This window comes from Rattus norvegicus, chromosome 5, assembly GCF_021556685.1.
Source record: "Rattus norvegicus strain SHRSP/BbbUtx chromosome 5, alternate assembly SHRSP_T2T, whole genome shotgun sequence".
In the NCBI taxonomy this organism is placed as follows: Eukaryota; Metazoa; Chordata; class Mammalia; order Rodentia; family Muridae; genus Rattus; species Rattus norvegicus.
The window spans coordinates 48,859,558-48,872,004 of NC_141538.1; positions in this window are offsets into that span (position 1 = coordinate 48,859,558).

The following is a 12,447-nucleotide window of genomic DNA, read 5'->3' on the forward strand; positions in this document are numbered from 1 at the left end:
ATGGTTTGTGCACTGTGTAATTACCTATTATTTTTCAGTCCTTGGAACAAAGTTTTCAGATCAGTATTAAATTTTGTGCGTTTTATATACACAACATTAATAAGACTTTGCACTTTTAGAAGTTGAAGGAAACATCAAATTTATGCTATGGAAGGAACTTTTTCTTTAGTGCCAGCACTAGCAACTGTGAAACAAAGTCCTTGCTTTTCTCTTTAACATTTAAAAGTTATGTGGCAATCACAGTTTTTTTGCTCAATATCTGCTAATAGGATAACATCCTCTATTCATTTGATATACATAGTAAGTATGCTCATAGGGCATTTTTATAAGACTGGTACAAAAATCTTGTTCCTAATTTTGTATAAGGTACATGATTTCTCTGTTTAAAGATGGTCCAGGTTTCTAGTGCTCCACAGTGTTTGACTTAATGTTGTTTAAAACCCTCAATTTATGAGTTTTTATTTATTTGTAGCAACTTATGAGAAAAATACAATTTTACCATGCTGGAACTATAGCTCCTTGGCAAATACTTGTCTCGTATGTTGTAGGCCCTGCGTCCTATCCCAGTAATGAGAAGAACTGTAGTTGTTGTTTGGACTACTGATTAAACCACACATATTTGTTGAGTCACTACTGTATAGATTTTTTCCAGTTATTAAGTTTTGGACTATGTTCTGTAAGTGTTTCACATACTAATATGTATTTTAGTTATCAGGATGAGTCAAAAGCGTATAACACAGAGTAGGGTACTAGACATCACTGCACATTTTATTTGAAAAATTGAGTTTGTTTCACAACTGTATGCAGAAACAGTCCTTGTAGAAAAACTCTTAAAAAAATTTTTTTTGACAAAAGTGTATTTTCTTTTTCATAACTACATCTTATATTATAGGGCCAAAATTACTTACTAAAATCTATTTAAGGTACTAATCAGGATTGACTACTAAAACCTTTGACAAATGTGAAAAATTAAAATGGCCCAAGAAATATTTTTAAAGGCTTATTGGAGACGAAATAGCTTCTTTTTTTACAGTGATATTCTCAAGGTTATGAACAGAAACTTCTAGTAAAAATTATTTTAAATACTAGAAATTACATTTATAAACATAAACATAAATATATGTTGTTTTTTCATAAATATAGTTTGATTAAATATATAAAAATTCAGATTTCCTTAAGAAGACTCATACTATTTTACAGTCATATAAAAGGCACTACATTTATATATATCTCAGAAAAGAATAATATGTCAGGCCGATGAAATATTATAGTGGGTAAATATGCTTGCTATCAAATGTATGGGAGTTCAATCCTCAAGACTTGCCTGATGAAAAGACAGAACCAATTGATTTCCACGGGTTTTCTACAGCATACACATTCTCCAAACGTTAGTCAACAAATGTAACAAAAATACACAAACTATTCAAAATCAGGAATTTGTCCTCTCTCAGCAAGGTTTGATTATCATATAGCTGTAGATATATGTCCTGCTTTAAAAGTAAATGAATGATTAAGACAGCAATATTAACAACAACGAGGACTTCCAAAATAGATTGTATTGGATACAGCTAAACTCCAATGTATAGTATTACCTGACTTGAAGAAAAATGAAAATTATATAACTTCACATTGCATAAACAATATCTTCAAAGATGTTACAATTCTATTGTTAGTCGTCATTTTAAAATTCTTCTAGAGGACATAACATAAAATAGTTAGATTAGTGTTTTATTCTATTTAACATAGCCAGCAGCCATTTTGGACAAATGTAGGCATTAGTATTTGTTTCTTGTTCATTCTTCTTAGAAACATGATTAAATAGAAAAATGTTCTTATAAATACAGTATAAGTATACTTTTATTGTCAGGAGGGCCAGAGAAAGCATATAATACCAACAAAAAGCAAAATCACTGCCGATGAATAACTATTAAAAATAGTTCAAAATGGCATTCTCAATAGCGAAAATTTCTATTTAACAATATTTTAATTACTGAAATCAGGTGTGATCTTTGGCCTGTCATGGTTCTTGGAGGACATTTGAAATCATTTTAGCACTTTGTGCAGTGGATGACCAGAAAAGAGCAAAATATTTTATGGGATGAAAGAGTTTGGTGTCCAGTATTTTAATAGAGAGTTTTCAATAATTTTATAATATTTATAATTGGTGATATAATAGTTATGTAGTTAAATGTTTTATAAGTACAAACTATAATTGGTTTCCTTTTTTCACTAGTTTAAACCATCAGCAATGAGATTAAATATTTAAATGATATAGAACTACAAAAGAAGATGTGTGAGAAATACTGTAGGACATTGGAAAAAGGAAGATTTGTACAAATCTTCAAAGCAAATGAAAATAGAGAAAAATAAGATTGTGCCAAACTAAAGTGCTTCTGTATAACCATTAGCAGAATAACGAGACAATCTTCAAAAAGAGAAAAATATATTCACAAACTACACATCTTGAGGGGAGTTATTACATAAAACACATAGAAATGGGACAACTCAACACAAATTAACAAATAAATAAAGAACTTAAGTGGAAACTGGATAATAACTAAACAGATTCTTCACAGGAGAGGATCCAGAAATAGCCACTGGGCATATTAAAAGATGCTATACCATTAGGATTAGGTCTAATTATATTGTTATAGGTTAATCAGAAGATACAAATGCCTCTATTGGTACTTGGGAGATTCATTGCTGTGCTTGTCAACGTTTTGCTTCATAGCCATCACAATTGAGCAAGATATTAATTGCTTCTCTCCCTTAGCAGTTTGCATAGAATCTTCTGATAAATGTGAGTGTTGGTCGCCAAAAAGTAGGCTTCCAAGTCAAACCAGCTTAATTCTTCCAAGTCCGATGTCCGAAGTGTATGGTATCTTTAGCAATAGGGACTTACCTTCATAAGGCAACCAAGGGCAACAACAGTGATCTACACTCCAGGGGAGGTCTCCTGGCCAAAGACATTTCTTTTTGTGATGGATTATGGTTAATGCAGAGATTTATAACTGGTCAACATACACAGAAAAAGTGATTATGGAGTGCTCCACTACAAATGGAACATGTACATTACAGCCCTTCTAGTCCAGGGTTTAGAAAACATTGTAGAGGAATGGGTAGGAAGATTGTAAGAGCAAGTGGTCAGGAGAACTAGAAAGAGTAATGCCTTCTGGATAAGGAAGGACCATATCCAGTCATGAACTGGGTAATGAACTCACAGAACTTACAGTAACCTGCATAAGACATGCCAAAAAGAACAACAACAACAAAAACAACAAAAACAACAACAACAAAACCGATCAGCATTTCAGCATGGATCCACAAGCACACACTTAATATGAGGAGATGTTAGCAATGGCCATCTGCTGAGTAGGAGACGAAGAGTCAGTTTTCATCAGAGGTATAGCCTATGATGGGTTGGCCATGTTCCCAATACTCACGTGCAGAGTGAATTAGACTTTATGAGTTATGAAAAGAAAAGGCAGACATAAAGTTTGAAAATGAACCTGGTTTGGTTTGGAGTATTTAGTTTGAATTGGAGGCACTACTGGAGCATATATTACATATATATATATATATATATATATATATATATGAATGAGATTGTAACAATAGTTACATTTAATAGGCTATTAAATGACAAGAAAAGAAGACAAGTGATAACAAACATTAGGGAGAATATGGAGAAAACAGATTTCTTACATAGTGTTGTAGACTATGTAATTAATAGGATAATTATGAAAAACAATGTAGAAGTCACAAAAAAATATCAAAATGTTCTTTCAATAGATTCCAGCAGCCCTGCTCCTGGACATAGCTTCAAAGTAGTGGAAGTCCATTTGTCCATGCTCATTTCACTCCTATGTTCTCTACCACACTGTGAAAAAGAGCCAAGAAAAGAAAAGAATCTGTGTTCATCGAAGTGTTTTTACGTCTTGCACTGTTCCGACAAGAATAATAAAACCCTGTAGCCTGTTACTTCATGGTTGGAATTATGGAGGTTTAAACTGATTGAATTATTCAAACACAGAAAGACAAGAGCTGTATAGCCTCATACAAGTGTGGAATGTAAACCTTTTTGTACCATAGAAGTTGAAAGTGGAAAGGTATTGGATCCTGAGATTATGGAGAGGGAAGGAGGGAAAAGAAGAAGTTGATCAGTGTGTAAGTTACAGTTGCATGGGATCAAAAAGTTCTGAATGGTTATTGTACCACAGAGAGATTAGAGTTGATGATAATTTAGTATGTAAACAGCTGGCAGAAAGTAATTTCAATATTGTCACTATAAAAAATGACAAATATCTAACTTGACTTTAAAATTTTGCTATAGGACAGTTGTGCATAATAACTCACACAGTGATACCATCCATGACCCTTGAAAAACCTCAGCATAGAAACTTAGGTGGTCATCGACTGTGACACATAACTCGGGAGCTATTGATAATTGACTGCTGTCCAGAAAGAGAGAGATTTCTCAAAGGGTGTTGATAGTCACCCAAAGAAGTAGAGTCATCTTTCTTTAAGGATGTTGCCCTGCATAGTTCGCACTCACTCAATTGACTAGCCACCCACCAAATATAGAAGTAGCATTAATTGGAATGATTGCTTTAAAGAAAATAGAGGACCCAAATTTGGGTGGCCATAGAACAGAAAAGTGGTGTGAAGTAGAGTTGTGTGTTGGTTAGTCTTAATGAAACACAAAATATGAATTCTTCAAATAGTTAAAAAAGTGAGAATATTGTGAAACATATTCTGTGGTGAAACATGACATTTTATTTCACAAATATGCAACATTTTGATTAATGAAAAGTTTATTTAAAGTAATTTAATTTAAAAAGTCCATTGTCTACATGAATCTATCAGTGATAGTAAAGTATATCTTCAAAAATTAAAAGAATTAATAATGTCATACGAGAATTCACATTACATTCTTCTATAAAAGTTCTACAATCTGGTTATTTATCTAATAACCCAGAAATTAGGTATAAAGGTATGCAAGTTTTTCTTAATTGATATTGATATCCTATGGTTGTAGAGATGGCTCATGGATTAAGAGCAGTGGCTGCTCTTCTAGAGGACGTGGGTACAGTCCCCAACAATGGGAGCTCATAACCATCTGTAACTCAAGGTCCAGGAGATTTATTGCAGCAGTCATGCATATGATGCACATATATGTACATGCAAGCAAAATAGCCATATACATAAAGTATAGTAAGTACATCTTCAAAAACTGATAACCTTTTAATACATAATCTTATTTTCTCAGATATTACTTATATTTCCTTAAAAAACAAAAAAGCAATCATAAAAAGTAATGTGACCTTCAATATTTTCAGTGCACTTTTATTGACTTCATTATAATAAATATAATGTATAGATACATAGGAAAATATGTATATATGTATGTATATATGCATATATTCTCTGCCAATTACCTGTCAACAGAAATATGAACTACAAATTCAGGTAATAATAAGAAAAACCTGCAACAGTGAGTGTTGCAAATCCAACCTGCTCTCAAAGCTCACAGGAGCTGTTTCAGAAAATAGTAAGAAAAATATGATGTATTATTAAGAGAACGATTAGGAAAAATATATTTGACTGGAGGCCATTGGAGGCCATAGGTTGTGTAAGTTCTGTGTGTATTCCTAATAAACTTCATAATTTTTTTTCTTTTTCTTTTTTTTCGGAGCTGGGGACCAAACCCAGGTCCTTGCGCTTGCTAGGCAAGCGCTCTACCACTGAGCAAAATCCACAACCCCAACTTCATATTTTTATACCACTTCTATGTCTATCCTTTATAACAGTTTTTCACAGCACAGAACTAGTTCCAACGTAACTCTTTGTAAACAATGACACTCAAATAGCAAAACATACCAGGATTTCTGTGCAGGAAGAATTCAGTTGCATCTAACTTCCTTACTGTTTTTTCTTTTAGGGATAGTAATAATGTACTAAAATGTAAAATAAAAAGCAAAATGACTTGGGGGTTAGAGAAATTTCTCAGCATTAGAAAGACTTCCATGCAATCAACAGCCTATAATTTGAACACCACACACACACACACACACACACACACACACACACACACACACACACACACACACATCAATCTTTAAAGAAATACAGGGACTCTTAAATCTACCTTAAACCATAGCAGAAGAGATGGTAAACACACACACACACACACACACACACACACACACACATGCCTGCATACACACACACACACACCTGCGTGCACACACACACATACACATACTCACACATGTACTCACACACATACACACACATGCATGCACGCACACACATACACACATACACAACAATCAGTTGTGTGTTCGTTTTAGTTTTCAAACAAATTAATAGCATGTCATTAGACTAAAAAAGAAAACAAAAGCACCATATAACAGAGATGCAACTTAAGAACTCTTATCATGTGTGCTTGTGTGAGGATTTTAGTATTGCTATGCTAAAAAAGAACCAACTTTTCCTTCTTGGGCTTATCCATTCTAGAGTCCATGTTCTCTGTCACCCAAATCATAATCCATTATCCATTTTTCTCCAAACATATTTCTATCCAAAAAAAAAAAAAAACCACTCCAGAATGAAAATCTTTTCCACTGGCTTAGGGGAAACTAAATAACACAGAGTACCAGCAGCTGCTCAGAGACCTTATTGTTCCTGGTGTGTAAATACTGCTGCCATGCTGTTCCCTAGAATGATAGAAAAATGAAGGGACAGGCTCACCCACATTTCAACAATCTGTTGCAAAGAAGGTGTCAGGACCCTAGGTCTCTCAAAAAGATATTTCATTTTCTTTTTTCTCTTTAAACATTTAGTAAAACACAAAAGGAACAATCCTAAAGTCACCACATTTTGTGTAAATATCCTAAAATATTCAGTTCTGTCAAGTACAAGAGAAAGGAATGGTTTTTACGTTGTTGTTTTTCGTGTTGTTTTGTTTTGGTTTTGCTTTGTTTTCTGAAGCAGTGTCATTTTGTAGAGAAGATTTTGCGTAATGGTCTAAGAATATAGACAATAATTATTCTTGCCTTGTGACTTCTGTGAGATATGGGATCATACAAATATTATATTCAAATTTAGCAAAATTTTCAGCCTAATTTTCTCAAGAGTGAATAGTGCAAAATGGAATTTCAGATAGAGTAAATATTTAATTGTGTTTATGTCAAATTTTCCTTAAAATATTTTATAAAAATTGAGAACCAAAACCCAACAACCAAGAAGCCATCAGGTCTGCCATTGCATATGAATATGTTCAAAAACTTAGCCACGCCTGACGAGGTCCTGGAATACTGCTGAAAAAAATTCTGTCATACTAAGGGTCAAAGCAAAGTGACTACTGAATACTTGATACAGTCTATAATAGACTTTCTCCAATAAACACCAAAAGGACAACTATATTCCAAACAGGTCATAGATAACTTTTGCTCAGTGATAGGTAGAAGAGAATGTCTTAGTTCTGAAAGGCTCTTCCTAAAGACATTTCATGCCCACCAGATTACTATGTTTACCATTTGTCTGTCATTACCAAATTCAAAGTTAATATAGAATTTATTCTCTGGGCAGTCTTCAGTTCATTACTTGTTATATCAATGATACCTTTTGTTCCTGAGAGAATATTGTTTGCTTTTACAGAGATAGGTAAAAGGAAGGCAAATGTTAGACATAATTTAGTTCTATTAAATAAATATTTTAATGTTCTGATAGCAGCAATTAAAATATAGTTTCTAAGATTATTTAATAATGTCAATGAATTTTCAGTGAACTCTTAATAATTGAGAATAACTCATTAAGAGAAATTTACTTTGCATTTGTTAGCATGATACTCTGTAACAAGTACTATATTGAAGTAAACTTATTGAAGTTCTAGAGAAGTTTGAAAGTATATTTGGAATCTCTTGATATGTAATTCAATAATTCATTACACTGTAATATTTCCTTTTGAATCACAACCATTTTTAAAATAAGTACCAAGTAAGTCAGGCAGACATTGAATTTGAGGCCACCCTGGTATATAGAGTGAGTTCCAAAGAGCCAGACCTATATAGAGAAACTCTGCTTCTAAAAATCAATAAAAGAAAAACACACATACTTACGGGGCATCAGAGTTATGTTAAGATACATGTTATATAATGTAATGGTTGAATCAGAGTAAATATTACTACCAACTCCATGTTTACTACTTTTTATGGTAAAATATTATAAATCATTCCTTCTAGATTCCTGAACTATGCAGTATGTTCTTGTTATCTGTAGCCTCTTTGTGCTGCAGCATACCAGAACATGACCAATGCTCCCCTTCCCTCTTTCTTGCCAGTTCTATCCAACCTCAATTTCAATAATTCCAACTATTTTCAATTCTACATATAGGGTAAAATCACATGGTATTGGCATTCTGTTACTTCCTCATTGTACTTAATATGGTTGTCTCAAGCAATATCTGTTATTGTAAACAACTGAGTTTCACTTTTTGTGTGATGGAACAATATTTTATTGTGATTGTGTACCACAGATACACATAGTTGCAAAAACTATTATATGAAAAAAATCGTAGTGATTTCAGCAAACATTACAAAACCAGGATGTGAACGGAGACTCTTAATGTGATAACAAATACATTATACGAAAACAATTCATAAAAGAGGCAAACCTTGAAAATTTTGAACAAATTAAGAGAAGACTGAACTATTACTGTGTATTAGCCAGAAACTATGAATTATAAAACAGTGTTGTGATTGATTTTGTGTTTAGGTGAAATGGGAAAATTTATAGAAATGGAAAAAAATGTTATCAGTGCTAAATTGAAAATCCAACTCTTCCTAATTGCAGTAAAGAGAGTGACTCAATAACAACAACACTTCTGGTCCAGAAAAACCATGATCTTGGTGAAGAACATGGCTTTTAAGAAGGTATATAAAGTTAAACAATTAAAATACGCAGAAAATTTATTTTTAATATATACAATAATGATTTTAATGGATATTTAATTTTTTCATCAAAAAGTAGCATGTTTTGTAACTTAAGGGTTACTTCTCACATAACTAAAATATTTTATTGATAGTTTTAGTTTACTCTGAGAATCTCACATATATACACAGTATATTATAATCATCTTGCCCCCTTTACCCAGTTTGACTCTGCCAGCACCCCTAACACATTCTTTCCCTACTTCATATCAATTTTCTTTAAGAAAATATTCAATTGCAGATGGCGTTCCAGGAGGTACACTGCACAGGGTAACTGTTAAGGACCCTTTCGAGGGTCCACAGCTGCCCCTGGGAGTCCAGTTGCCTCGGGACCCATCATCCTCTAAACCCCCATCCACTGAATTCCACTCCTCTTCTGTCCAGGGCACTCCGCAGGGACAAATCACCAGCTACTCTGCTCCCTAGAAGACAGCACAGCCTGAAGACATACCAGGAGGTGTGCTGAACACAGGGCAACTGGTAAGAATCCCCCAACCCCCACGCAAGGACCCACAGCAGCCACTGGGAGCCCAATGGACTCAGGACCCATCATCTCTCCAAACCCCCGCACCTAAATTCTATGCCCCTTCCAGTGGTGCATTTTGCTGGGACAGATTGCCAGCTACTCTACTTACTACCTTGAAAACTGCACAGCCTGAAGGCATCCCAGGAGGTCAGCTGCACACAGGGAAATTGAAAAGAATCCTCCTGAGGACCAATAGCTGCCACTGGGAATCCAGTGAACTCCCAAAACACTTCCTATCCACCACCAATTCCACACCCATTCTGGCTGGTGCCCTCTGATGGGGAAAATCACCAGCTACTCTGCTCCCTTGAAGACACCACAGACTGAAGGCATCCCCAGAGGTCCACTTCCCACAAGGGAACTGCATCTTCTGCTAGAGTAGATTATCACCTATTCTACTCTCCTGAGGACACCACAGCCTGAAGGCATTCCAGAAGTTCCTCTGCACAGAAGGCAACTGGGCATCTGACACACAGCCTGAAGACATCCCAGCAGCGCAGCAGCATTTGGGGAAACTGATCAAACAGTCTGAAAGCCTCCATGGAGTTCTGTTGCACACAGGGAAACAGAAACCAGAGTCCATAGGCCTCCCTGAAGAATATCTACACACATAGCAACAGCTTGACTACTTCTCTGAAGACCCAACAGTCTGAAGGCCTCCCAGGAGATCTGCAGTAACTAGGGTAACAGATCAGCAGCTCCTCTGCCCTTCTGAAGACCCTCTGGTTTAAACAAGGGGTTTTGCTACAGTCAGGGTCACAGGCCTATCAGGAGAACTGAAACAACCCAGGGACGAAAGAGGCAGACTCCAGGCAGAGACACAGAGACCAGCAAATATCAGGTATGGCAAGAGGCAAGCACAAGACCTAAGCAACAGAAGCCAATATACATGAGCATCATCATTGGAACACGGTTCTCCTACCACAGCAAGCCCTAAATACACACCAGAAAGTCAGGAAGCTGACCTAAAGCCCTATCTCATGACAATAATAGAGTCCTTTAAGGAGGATACACTCACTGAAAGAAATACAGGAAAACAGAGGTACACAGGTAGAAGCCCTTAAAGAGGAAACAAATAAATCCCTTAAAGAAGTACAAGAAAACACATTAGACAGTTGAAGGAATTGATTCTAAAAGTGGAAGTAGAGGCAATAAGGAAAACACAAATGGAGACAACCCTGGAGATGGAAAACCTAGGAAAGAAGTCAGGGATTAGAGATGAAAGGATCAGAATGTGAGAGATATAAGAGAGAATTTCAGGTGTATTAGATATCTTAGGAAAGATGAACACAACTATCAAAAGAAATTCAAAACATAAAACAATTTAACCCAAAATAACCAGGAAATCCAGGACAGTATGAAAAGACTAAACCAAAGAATAATAGGAATAAAGAAGAACGAAGATTTCCATCTTATAGGACCTGAAAGTATCTTAAACCAACTCAAAGAAAACTTGCCCAACCTAAAGAAAAAGATTGCCATAAAGGTACAAGAAGCCTATAGAACATCAAATAAACAGGACCAGAAAAGAAATTTCTCTTGTCACATAATAATCAAAGCACTAAATACACAGAACAAAGAAAGAATATTAAAATCTTCAAGGGAAAACGGTCAAGTAACATTTAAAAGCAGATCTGTCAGAATCCCATCAGACTTCTAAAAGCTAGAGATACTAGAAGCTAGAAAAGCCTGGATTGAGGTCATGCAGACTCTAAGAAAACACAAATGCCAACCAAGGCTACTATACCCAGCAAAATCTTAATCAACATAGATGGAGAAACCAAAATATTCCAGGACAAAACCAAATTTAAACAGTATCTAACAATCCACCCCTACAGGGGATTCCAGAAGGAAAACTCTAACACAAGGATGGTACCCACATTAAAGAAAAAAACACTACATTAATCATCTCACAAGAAAACCAAAAGGAGAGAAACATGCCCGTAATGTCACCTACAAAACCAAATATAACAGGAACTAACAATCATCAGTCTTTATTATCTTTCAATGTTAATGGACTCACCTCACCTCTAAAAAGACATAAACTGACAGGCTGGATATGCAAACAGGATCCAGCATTTTGTTGCATACAAGAAACACCTGTCAATAACAAAGGCAGACACAACCTCAGAGAAAAAAGATGGAAAAGCATTTTCAGTAAATGGTGCTGGTCTAACTGGCAGTCTTTATGTAGAAAAATGAAAATAGATCCATATTTATCTAGTTGCACAAAGCTCTAGTCCAAGTGGTTCAAGAACCTTAACATAAAACCAGGCACACTGAATGCAATAGAAGAGAAAGTGGGAAAGAGCCTTGAACTCATTGGCACCAGGGGAAATTTCCTAAACAGGACTCCAATGGCTCATGCTCTTAGATCAAGAATTAATAAATGGAACCTCATAAACCTGAAAGCTTTTGGACAAAGGCAAAGGACATAGTCAATAAGACAAATCAGCAACCTACTGAATGGGCAAAAAAATCTTCACTAATCCCACATCTGATAGAGGGCTAATATCCAAAATATATTAAGAACTCTAGAATCTAACCACCAAAAAACAAAACAACTTACTCGAAAAATAGGGTATAGAACTAAACACAGAATTCACAACCGTGGAATCTCAAAACACTGAGAAGTACCTAAAGAAATGTTCAACGTGCTCAAGGAAATGCAAATCAAAACAACCCTGTGATACCTCCTCACACAAATCAGAATGGCTAATATCAAAACCTCAGGTGACAGCACATGCTGGTAAGTATTTGGAGAAAGAGGAACGCTACTCCATTGATGCTGGGATTACAAACTAGAACAACCACTCTGGAAATCAATCTGCAGATTGCTCAGAAAATTGGAAAAAGATCCAGCTGTACTACTCTTGGATATATACTGGAAAGATGCCCTAAAGTTCAGCACAGGCACATATTCCACTG